Source organism: Pseudophryne corroboree, chromosome 2 (genome assembly GCF_028390025.1).
Source record: "Pseudophryne corroboree isolate aPseCor3 chromosome 2, aPseCor3.hap2, whole genome shotgun sequence".
NCBI lineage: Eukaryota > Metazoa > Chordata > Amphibia > Anura > Myobatrachidae > Pseudophryne > Pseudophryne corroboree.
In genome coordinates, this window is record NC_086445.1 from 993,288,982 (window position 1) to 993,299,870 (window position 10,889).

A 10,889-nucleotide genomic window follows, 5' to 3' on the forward strand; every position below is an offset into this window, starting at 1 on the left:
AGGCAACAAGTTCTGTGGAGAATTGCAGTTTTGATCTCTGGCCTGATCCTAGACAAGACCAGCTGAAGCCCTCACTCCTGGTCAGTGCTGTCCTGAAGAAGGAAGAGTGCTTACTTATAGAGGTTACCGTTTAATTCTGGTTTTGTTCCCATGATGGTGCAGCTTCATCAGGGCCACAGTTTAGATAACAATTCCTGGACGGATTGGGGGCCAGTGTATCAAGGGGCTGTCTGCACAGCCTGCTTCCATAGACCCCCTGTGGTAGTTACCTCCTGGAAGGCTCAGAGAGCTCACAGATGAAAAAGGAACCGCTTGGAACAACAGAGAGGTATAATTATAGTAGGAGCTGATTTTCCTTCCCTGTCCCAAGTTTACCTTTAGTAGTCTATTCTGGGGAGAATGGTCCCTGGTCTGACAGCCACTTATGGCACAAAATAACCAAGCGATAGTGGAATGCCCATATTGTAGACACATAGAGCTGGTTCCTATGGCTATGGGCAATTAAGGGGGTCATTCCGAGTTGATCGCACGTAGCAACTTTTTGCTGCTCGTGCGATCAACTTGGCGCCACCTATGGGGGAGTGTATTTTAGCATAGCAGGGCTGCGAACACTTGTATAGCCCTTCTATGCTAAAAAAGTTTCCTGCAAAACAAGACCAGCCTGCAGCTACTTACCCAATGCGACGGATCCAGCGATGAAGGTCCTGGCTGTGACGTCAGACATCCGCCCTCCAAACGCCTGGACACACCTGCGTTCGCCTTACCACACCCGGGAACCGGTGAGTAGACGCCCCGATCCTCCTTCCCGCTGTCAATCTTGTTGCGATCGGGCCTGCGATTGCTATCTTTGGTCCTGGTGTCGTTGCCCAGCAACTGCCGTCGCTGAGCAACGACACGCGCATTGCGGACGCCACGCAGCCACAGTCCCGACCCGTTCGCACCGCGGTGAAGAACCGCTGCGTGCGAATGGGTCGGAATGACCCCCTAAGTTGCTATGATATTATGTGTCTGTTTTTCTCTTTTCTTTTGTTTAAACCCATCATACACCTTCCACTGTGAAAAATAACGGTATATGTGATATATAATGATATTAGAAGCCATCAAAGCATTATGTGATGGGATCCTCAATAACACAGGATTGCAAAGACACCACGGGGTCATTCCGAGTTGATCGCTAGCTGCATTTGTTCGCAGCGCAGTGATCAGGCTAAAAAACAGCATTTCTGTGCATGTGTATGCGCGTCGTACGAGCACAACGAACGATGTAGTTTTGCACAGGGTCTAGCGAAGCATTTCAGTCTCACTGGTGGCCGCAGAGTGATTGACATGAAGTGGGCGTTTCTGGGTGGCAACTGACCATTTTCAGGGAGTGTTTGGAAAAATGCAGGCGTGCCAGAAAAAACGCAGGCGTGGCTGGGCAAACGCTGGGCGGGTTTGTGACATCAAAACAGGAACTGAACAGTCTGAAGTGATCGCAAGCGCTGAAACTGCACAAAAAAACTTTGTAGCCACTCTGCGATACATTCGTTCGCACTTCTGCTAAGCTAAAATACACTCCCAGTGGGCGGCAGCATAGCGTTTGCACGGCTGCTACAAACTGCTAGCAAGCGATCAACTCGGAATGACCACCTACATCAACACATATAAGAAGTTAAATGCTTTCCCTGTAACCAGTACCCTGCACAGAGAACTCACAACATATGAGATTGTTACTGTAAATGGAATTTCAGCCTCAATGTTAATTAGGGCCCTCATTCCGAGTTGATCGCAGAGATTCATCGCATCGCAAATGTACGAAAACTAAGTGTCTGCGCATGCGCAAAAGCGTGAATACGCATGCGCGAGTACATCCGTACGACATTAGTGCAAAAATACCAAAAAAAAAACCAACACGTAACTGGCAAACGAAAACGAGGAGTGGCGGAGGCGTGGCGGAGGCGACACTTCGCAATGCTCCGACATGGGCGTGAAAGTGGGCGTACAGTGTGGGAGTATGCAACTCGCAATGGGCGTGTTTTTCGCAATTAAACCTAGTCGTAGTTAAATCTAACATAGGAAACCGTAGCAACCTTCACGCAGCAGCCGAGTAGGTCTGCAGTTACTCTACATTTGCGAAGTACTGTTACAAGTGTGTATGCAGTAATTAGCTGTTAATTGGAGAGCACATTCATCTGATGGCCAATTACTTGTTAATTACTGCGCAGATGAAAGTTAGCAAACAGCAATTGTCTGAACCAACATTACATGTTTATTCTACTCACATATAAATCTCACACACTGCCAAATAAGGTTGTTATTTGTGTTAAAGTTGGTGTGTAAACATTTGTTAAAATTGTTTTAATGTGTGTAAGAATAACAAATACAAACAAGTGAAATAATTAAAAATTTAAATTGAAAGCTGCAACATTTTTGCAAAAGAAACCGACACCCACATAATGCAGCATACACTTTAATTTTGTCAGAAATGTAACATTAATATTTGTTTATAATATTTGACAATGTTTTAAATGATGTCCTGTTGACCATAGATAAATCTAAAAAGTGTTGTGTCAGTTTACTTAATATGGACATTAAAGTGTGGTGCAAAGCATACCTGTATTTGTTGGATGATGCAATTTTTTGGTAGAAATTGCAGATTGGTCCACAAGTGTCTATATGCTGACCTAATCTTTCTGGAACTAAGATTTACCTAATGCATTACCTTGAATAAACTGCACAATTTTTAATTTAATATTTTTTATTACTGTAGTAATATTTCACAACATGAAAACAACATGGCTACACGTGAGTCTCACAGGCAGAGATGGACCAAGCAGCAAGCATATGGCACTGACACAAATGATATAGCAGAACTTAGTACTCTGCAAAATTCAGCTTCTGACTAAATTATAATTTGTAAGCAAAAATAAAACATATTACACACCCTGCCACACAAAAATTTTGCCCCAACTGAGAAAGAATTAGGATCCACCACACAAACACAACAATACATAGCACACTAGTAAGAGGAAGATGGCTCTGGTGTTTATACAAAAAAACTCACAGGCTACAATACCTCCAAACATAAATAATACATTTCACTAAGAGGGAGTTATCCATTCTGGCCACACAAGCCAACTCCAAAATAACATAGAGGCAACATGAAAAACATGGGTGCTGCCCATCTGGAGAGACATCACTTTCTTTTTTTTCTCCCCGCCTGAGGCTGTTCTTCTTGGCTTGGTCTGCGGAGCGACCTTCGTTGGGCCTGCCCAGTGGGCTGTTCTTCCTGGGCAGGGGAAGGGGAGGGAGCCGATGTGGGTGGCTCTCTGCCACTGTGGGCAAGGGAGACAGCGATGGCCTGGAGCCCTTGCAAGATGTTATTTGCAAGGCTTTGGAATGAGGAGGCAAGTTGTTCTTGGCCCTGCCTGATCTCTGCCAGACCTTGGCAGAGTTGAGCAACACCTTGCTCAACACTGGTTCGGTGCTCAGTGAGTCGGACAGCTATCTTGCTTACCTCCTGGAGGACCCCGTCTTGAAACGCATTTAGGCTCTCACCATACCTAGCGATTTCAAGCAGGATCTCCGGGATAGCAGAGGGTTGGGTGGGGGGGCCAGTAGGAACCTGCAGAGGTGGGATTTGTGGCCCCACACTGGCAGACCCACTAGGTCCCTCCACCTCAGCCTCAGCCACATAACCCTCCTGTGACTCAAACTGATCATCCCCCTGTGCTGTGTTTTGTGGCAAGCAAATAGAAGAATGTGTGGGAAAAAAGTACAATAAAAAAATAGATTTTATTTTATAAATACAGTTTAAATTGCAGACAAATACATGTGTAAACTTACCTGGCAAGTCATGTCCCGTCAGGATCTCAGGCAGGTCCGTGTCCATATTAGACACCCCTTGGGCCTCCTCATAACTGATACAGGGCATCGCCATCTCCTCCAAGTCTGTAAACTCCACAGCTACAGATGGTCCTCCACCTGTAGCCCTTGAGGCATTCCACTCCGCAGACCTCTTTGCCTTCAGGCGGGATTTGAAGTCGGCCCACCTACATATGTATTGTGAAAGAGGGGCAAAGTAGAGTATTATTATTTGAGTATGTAAATATATAGGACACATGTTCTGCTTGTGTTTGCTATACATAACATCACATGTAACTACATTTTTTAAAACAACTTAGCACAGAAAAAGGACTGGCAAGATGCACTTACCGTCGTCTAACTTCCTGCGATGTTCTGACGACAGAGCCAACTTCATTCACAGAATGTGTGATGTCCCTCCAGATGCGATCTTTTGTAGCAGCACCCATGTTTTTGGGGCCTCTATGTATTTTGGACATGGCCTGCGTGACCAAGACACGCAACTCCCTCTTAGTGAATGCTGGCTGTCTTTTCTTACGTCTGGAGGTAGCCTGTGAGGTTTCTTCGTGTTGCTCCTCACCATCTTCCTCCTCACTAGCAGCTTCTGTCTGTTGTGTTTGTGTGGCTAATGCTGATTCTCCCTCAGTTTGGCCAGTATGTGTTTGTGGCAGGGTATCCCCACTCAATTGTTGGGGCTCAGAAGCTGACATTTGCAGAGTACTAGGTCCTGCCTCTTCAGAATCCGCAGAGGCGTATTCCAACATCCGTCTCTGGCACTCTAGGCGTTTTTTCGCCAATGCCATCTGCTGCTGTGCAATGCGGTCCATCTCTGTTGCTAATTCCTCACGAGAAGCCATGTTGGAGATGACGTGTGTACTCCCAGGTGTGTGCCTATTTATACCTACGTGCGGCGCGTTCATTCACACAGGTGTACAGTATGGTAATCTTGCTAATGATTGCACTGCTTATTTAAGGGCCTAGTTTGCACGCTGTGAGTGTTGGGAGTTTGGAGTTGTTTGGATTTTGCAGTTTGGAGTTTGTGGCCCGTGCGTGAAGGTGCTATTGTGCTTTTCTGAGTGAGTAATTGTCAAGCATACATTTTCCCGTTTGTTCGCGTTTAGCATATAGACAGTATTGCATACTTTTTGCGAAGTTCCGTTTGTGAGTATTCGTGCAATCGTCTTGTTGTTAAATGCAACTCTGTTGTTGCAATGTATGTTTTTTGTTTTTTATTAAATATTAAATGTTGTTAATCTATATTTTGATTGAAAATTTATAAAACAAAACCTGTGCTTTAGTGTTTCTGTTTTGTGGACTAATGTAAAAATGTTGTTCTTAGTGTCATTTTGTGTCTCTTGTAGGTGTCTTATTTTGGGAGAATTATCTCGTTATTTTATTTGGAATCACTTACACTTTATTTGTTTGGTGTGCCTTACAACACTAATCTTCTGTTGTTTTTGGAGGAGCAGGTAAGTCCTCTTGGCCTGTGTTTGTGGCTGTTTGTGTTAATGGGCTCTATGTGTGCTTACTGTCATTTTGTGTCTCTTGTAGGTGTCTTATTTTGGGAGAATTATCCCGTTATTTTATTTGGAATCACTTACACTTTATTTGTTTGGTGTGCCTTACAACACTAATCTTCTGTTGTTTTTGGAGGAGCAGGTAAGTCCCCTTGGCCTGTGTTTGTGGCTGTTTGTGTTAATGGGCTCTATGTGTGCTTACTGTCATTTTGTGTCTCTTGTAGGTGTCTTATTTTGGGAGAATTATCCCGTTATTTTATTTGGAATCACTTACACTTTATTTGTTTGGTGTGCCTTACAACACTAATCTTCTGTTGTTTTTGGAGGAGCAGGTAAGTCCCCTTGGCCTGTGTTTGTGGCTGTTTGTGTTTGTTCAAAGTGTTTTGCTTATGTTTGTCATCCATCTTTATAATAAATTAACTAATTTTTCCCAGGATTGTTCAGCAAAGTAGTGCTGTTCTTGCCTGTAATAGCTACTAAAGGGCTAAATTTTGTTGTGAATCTATTTTAGATGTATAACCTATTTTTCTTAATTTATACTTAGGTGTTTGTTATGTATTTGATGCTCTTATTATGTGTCTGTTTGGTTGGTTGACATATTTGTGTTGTATTTTCAATAAACTATGTAGGTTTCTCACTTTTAATTTGTGTTTTTCCTTTTTTGTCTCAATTTAAAATTGTTCCGGAATTGAATCCAGAAAAAATGTCGTATGCTCCTGCAGTAAGTTGACACCCCGTTTTTAATAAAAATATTATGGTGTTTTTGTTTTTTTATTGCATTTGTCTTATTCACCATATCTTTTCAAATTTTTTTAAGTGTGTGATGTCAGTGTTTGTGGCAGCAGAAGCCCTCCCACCCCAACCCACGGCAGCACTCCCACCCCAACCGCCAGCCCCACAACCACAACCGGCTCCTCATCAATCAAGGCAACGGAGGCGTGCTAGGCCACCAATTTTCCGCACCCGTGTCCTACTTTTTGGGATGCCAGATGATGTTGTTGTGCGTAGATACAGGCTGCCACCACATCTAATCCTAGACACTCTCTCCATAATAGAGAGTGATCTGGAGTCTTCAATTCGGTATCCTACAGCAATATCACTATTGACACAATTCCTTGCTGTGTTACATTTTTTGGCCACAGGGTCATTTCAGCATGTTGTTGGAGACCTGGTTGGCATGTCGCAGGGCCAGTTCAGTAAGGTCCTGCGGCGTGTCAGCCAGGCTTTCATAAAGCGTGTGAAGCAATTTATTGCTATGCCTCTGGATGATGGTGCCCTAGATGTGGTGAAGCGGCAATTTGAGGAAGGTGGTAGTCGCTTCCCACATGTTATTGGGGTTGTGGATGGCACACATGTAGCTATTGTGCCACCAAGACATAATGAAGAAATTTATAGAAACAGGAAACTGTTTCATTCTCTGAATGTAATGGTTGTTTGTGGGCCATCCCTCCAGATCCTTTCCCTGAATGCCAAGTTTCCCGGAAACTCGCATGATGCTTATGTCATTAGACAATCAGGGATAAGGCACAGATTAAGATCAAGACAACGAGCAGACATGTGGTTATTGGGTGAGTTGGCCAACATAATTTCCAGCCATTTTTAAACAATTTTAGGAATATACTCTTTCTAATTTTTTCTTCTCCTCAAACAGGAGACCGTGGATATCCTTGCACCCCCTGGCTCATGACTCCTTACCGTAATCCCAGGCCAGGACCACAGACGGAATTTAACTCCGCGCTTACTGCCACTAGACAGCTGGTGGAGCGCACAATTGGGGTCCTTAAAGGCCGTTTTCGTGTGCTCCACCGCACTGGTGGCGACATCATGTATTCGCCGGAGATGGCAAGTAAAATAGTGGTCCTGTGCGCTATACTACATAACATCGCGGTAAGGAGTAGCGTAGAGCTTCCTCAGACAGAGGAATTGCCAGATGAGGAGCCAGGGGTTGTCCGTCGATTCGGTGGGGGGAGTGTTTCACGGAGGGGAAGCCAAGTCAGGGCAAGCATTGTTGAAGAATATTTCAGGTATAGTGTATTTTGATTTACTTTTCAAAAATAATCTAAAACACTGTATGCTTATGCTCATTTTGTTACGATGTAATTTGGCTTGCTATTGTAAGGTCATTGTGTAATTAATCGGGTGTGTGGGAATCTCTAATTATGTTTTTTAAAAATAACCTTAAACAAGTTAAGCTTACAATGTTTTATTTTAGAATCTAATAATGTGATGTTGCTAAATAGTGTCCTTATTAGTTTTCTTTCATCTAATCCTGTTTTTAATGAAAAAAACACAAACAAATGAAACTAAATGTTGGCCACTTTGTAACTGTGCAGCTGAATTATCACACAAAATGTGGTGAGTACACAGAGTATTTTTTAAATTTTAAACAAAGTGTGTGTGTGTGTGTGTGTGTGTGTGTGTGTGTGTGTGTGTGTGTGTGTGTGTGTGTGTGTTTGTGTGGGTGTTTTAGTTGGTGGTTGTGTGTTAAATTTTTATTTGATTTTTCCTCTTCCGCGACTGCGTATTTCCGCTCGTGCGAAATTACCACTCTGCTCTTCACAGCATTGCAAAGATCAATAAAGTTTATTGAAATGACAGCATAGATTTTAGACAAATCACATGCTAACACACACTATAAATATATGCCCAAATAAGGAAAACGCCATTGCCATGATGCGTGCAGCACCTTTCACCAGGCGGGAGCTCCGCGTCCTGGTTGCGGTGATGGACCGCCGCGTAGGCCGCGTTGGGCGCTTTATCCCAAATCGGGTTAAGCGCGAGGCCTACGCGGAGGTCCGCCACCAACTGAGGTCTCGCGTCCGCAGCAGGCGGACCATCATCCAACTCGAGAGGAGATGGAGTGATCTCCGCAGGAGGACTCCGGAACTGTTGGCGGAGATCCGCCAGCAAATCCGGCAAATGCGTGCACGCAGTAAGTTACATTACATAACAGAGATTATTAGCATAAACTTAGCAAATTTACACTAAGTGGTAGTCTGTAATTGCAACACTGACTGAACTAATTTAATAAATATGACAGTGTGTGTGGTTAGGCAAACAGTACTGACTGTAGCAAAGTGATTCAAAACAAGTGCATGTTGTACAGAATTAATACCCAGGCTGGAAACTGTACCAAATAACTTGATCAGTGGTGTCTATATAATAAGGTGGCTTGAATAGTGATCTGGTGATGTTGCCTATACCAATCAATATGACTCAATGGAATAGATTCAGTAATGAGCATCAAAAAAGTTTAGTATAATCATTTTGGTTGCTGTGGACAACATGAACAGTTTTAAAAATCATAACAATAAAAAAAAAAAAAACCAAGCCCTGTGTCTTTTACATGGGACAGAACAGTGTAATTGACAAATGGTGTTTCTGAAATTTAACATGCAATCTAAAATATAATACATATATCATTATAGGACGACCACAACGGCAAGCTGATGCAGGGAGGCAACATCAGGCCCCTTCTCAGCCCCCCTCCCCTTCTCACTCCCCCTCCCCTTCTCACTCCCCCTCCCCTTCTCACTCCCCCTCCCCTTCCCAGTCCCCCTCAGCTTCCCAGTCCACCTCAGCTTCCCAGTCCCCCTCAGCTTCCCAGTCCCCCTCAGCTTCCCAGTCCCCCTCAGCTTCCCAGTCCCCCTCCCCTTTCCACTCCCCTTCTCAGCCCACCTCTCCTTCTCTTTCTGTGCCCCCTTCTCCTCCTTCCCAGTCCCCTTCTCCTTCTCCTTCCAACTCCCCTTCTCAGCCCCCCTCACCCTCTATTGGACAAACATTCTCTCCGCCCCAAACATTCTCTCCGCCCCCCTCGCCCTCTCAATCAGACCCACCCTCAGAAAATACATCCCCAATCCCTCCTCCTTCCCCATCTCTCCTCCTTCCCCAATCCCTCCTCCTTCCCCCATCCAGCCTCCTTCCCCCATCCCTCCTCCTTCCCCCATCCAGCTGCCTTCACCACCCAGTGAATGGGCAGAAGAAGCCCCTGATGGACTCAGTGGTGATCATCATGTTGCAGAGGAAAGTAAGTGTTTTAACATTTGTAAAATAAATATTACCTACTTACACTTACAATGTAAAAACATGCACTGTTGTACTGTTGAAAATCAGCTAGCAAGGAAAACATTTTGAGTTATTATTGATGGTGTTCATGTTGCATTGAAATTTTTGTGAGTATCATGATATGTAGTGTTTATGTGTGCAATGTTTTGTGTGTCCACTCTAGGTCGACACTCATTAGTTCGACAGGGTTGCCAGGACAACATGGTTTAATATGTGCTCAGTTTTCAGCCTAACATTTCTACCTGAGTGGAGTTTAGTATGTTGTTAGTCTTTTACACTTGTGCCTGTGTATTCATAATGTTTGCACTTTCAAATCACATGCTTCACTTTGTTAGCCAGCCGAACAACACAATGATTTGTGGTGTGAAAGTTACACTCACAAAATGCTTATTGTATTTTTCAAAACCTGTTTGACCTTATTTAGTAAAGGCGGTTTTCAGGTAGTGTGGGCATGCTAGGATATGTAGTCCTTCTGAAGATGTTGATATGCAGTGTGATGATGCAGGACCAAACCTCCAAAACTTTAATTCTCTTCACTACAGATGTGAATGAATGCCAACATGGTGTTACATTTACTAAGATGGTAGTTCTCTTTAACATGGGATGTTGCCCATAGCAACCAATAAGATTATAATTGTAATTTTTATGCCCACTTTTACAAGATAACATGTTTAATTTGATTGGTTGCTATGGTCAACGTCCCATCTTAAATAGAACTCCCGTAGTAGTAAATGTACCCCATGGTGTGGTACACTTTCTTGTAAAAAATACAAAAACATTGCTGAGCAGGCTTGTGTGTTGTTCTGCTACTGATTTATCCTTAAAGCAGCCATGATGTAGTTACTTAGGCATTAAAGCAGGCCTGTCCAAACTGCGGCCCTCCAGCTGGTGAAAAACGACACATCCCAGCATGCCCTGACACAGCTTTGGCATTCTCTGACCACAAAACTGTGTCAAGGCATGCTGGTATATGTAGTTTCACAACAGCTGGAGGCCAGCAGTTTGGACATGCCTGCATTTAAGTGTGCTTTGTGCCTTGCTTGGATAATAAGTAATGTGATTAAGTTATTAATGTTTATGTTGCATCTTAATTTCAGATGTTGCAGTTGGAGATCCCACAAGTTTTGGGGGCATTCTGGAAAACATGCGCCAACACCTGCATGGATTATTGAATTGTATTGATCAGTTACAAAAATTTGCTTGATTACATTTTGTATTTTTATTTTTACTGATTACAAAAAATGTAAAAATAAAAACAAGTTATTTAAAGTTAACCGGGTGTTGTGTTTATTAATGCAAAAAAGGATTAGCAGATTGCCAAGCAGAAATTGATTTTCTAAAACATTTCACACATCTAATGTAAGATTCTAAAAAAATAAAAAAATTAGGAGATTATTGTGTTAATAAACATGTAAACACCTTCATTCACAAACAACACCTTTACACCAAAAAAAAAAAAAAAAA

The 10,889-nt window shown here is 43.2% G+C and overlaps 2 long non-coding RNA genes across 2 annotated transcripts; both read left to right on the plus strand.

Moving 5' to 3' along the window:
- The first annotated feature begins 5,229 nt into the window (after nucleotides 1-5,229).
- On the plus strand, nucleotides 5,230-5,783 carry LOC134987580 (uncharacterized). The gene is made up of 3 exons (XR_010193198.1): nucleotides 5,230-5,312; nucleotides 5,395-5,502; nucleotides 5,585-5,783. It is a non-coding gene; the product is annotated as an uncharacterized LOC134987580 (long non-coding RNA).
- A 1,099-nt stretch (nucleotides 5,784-6,882) lies between these two features.
- On the plus strand, nucleotides 6,883-8,905 carry LOC134987591 (uncharacterized). The gene is made up of 4 exons (XR_010193204.1): nucleotides 6,883-6,928; nucleotides 7,012-7,384; nucleotides 7,694-7,715; nucleotides 8,789-8,905. It is a non-coding gene; the product is annotated as an uncharacterized LOC134987591 (long non-coding RNA).
- Nucleotides 8,906-10,889: the final 1,984 nt, after the last annotated feature.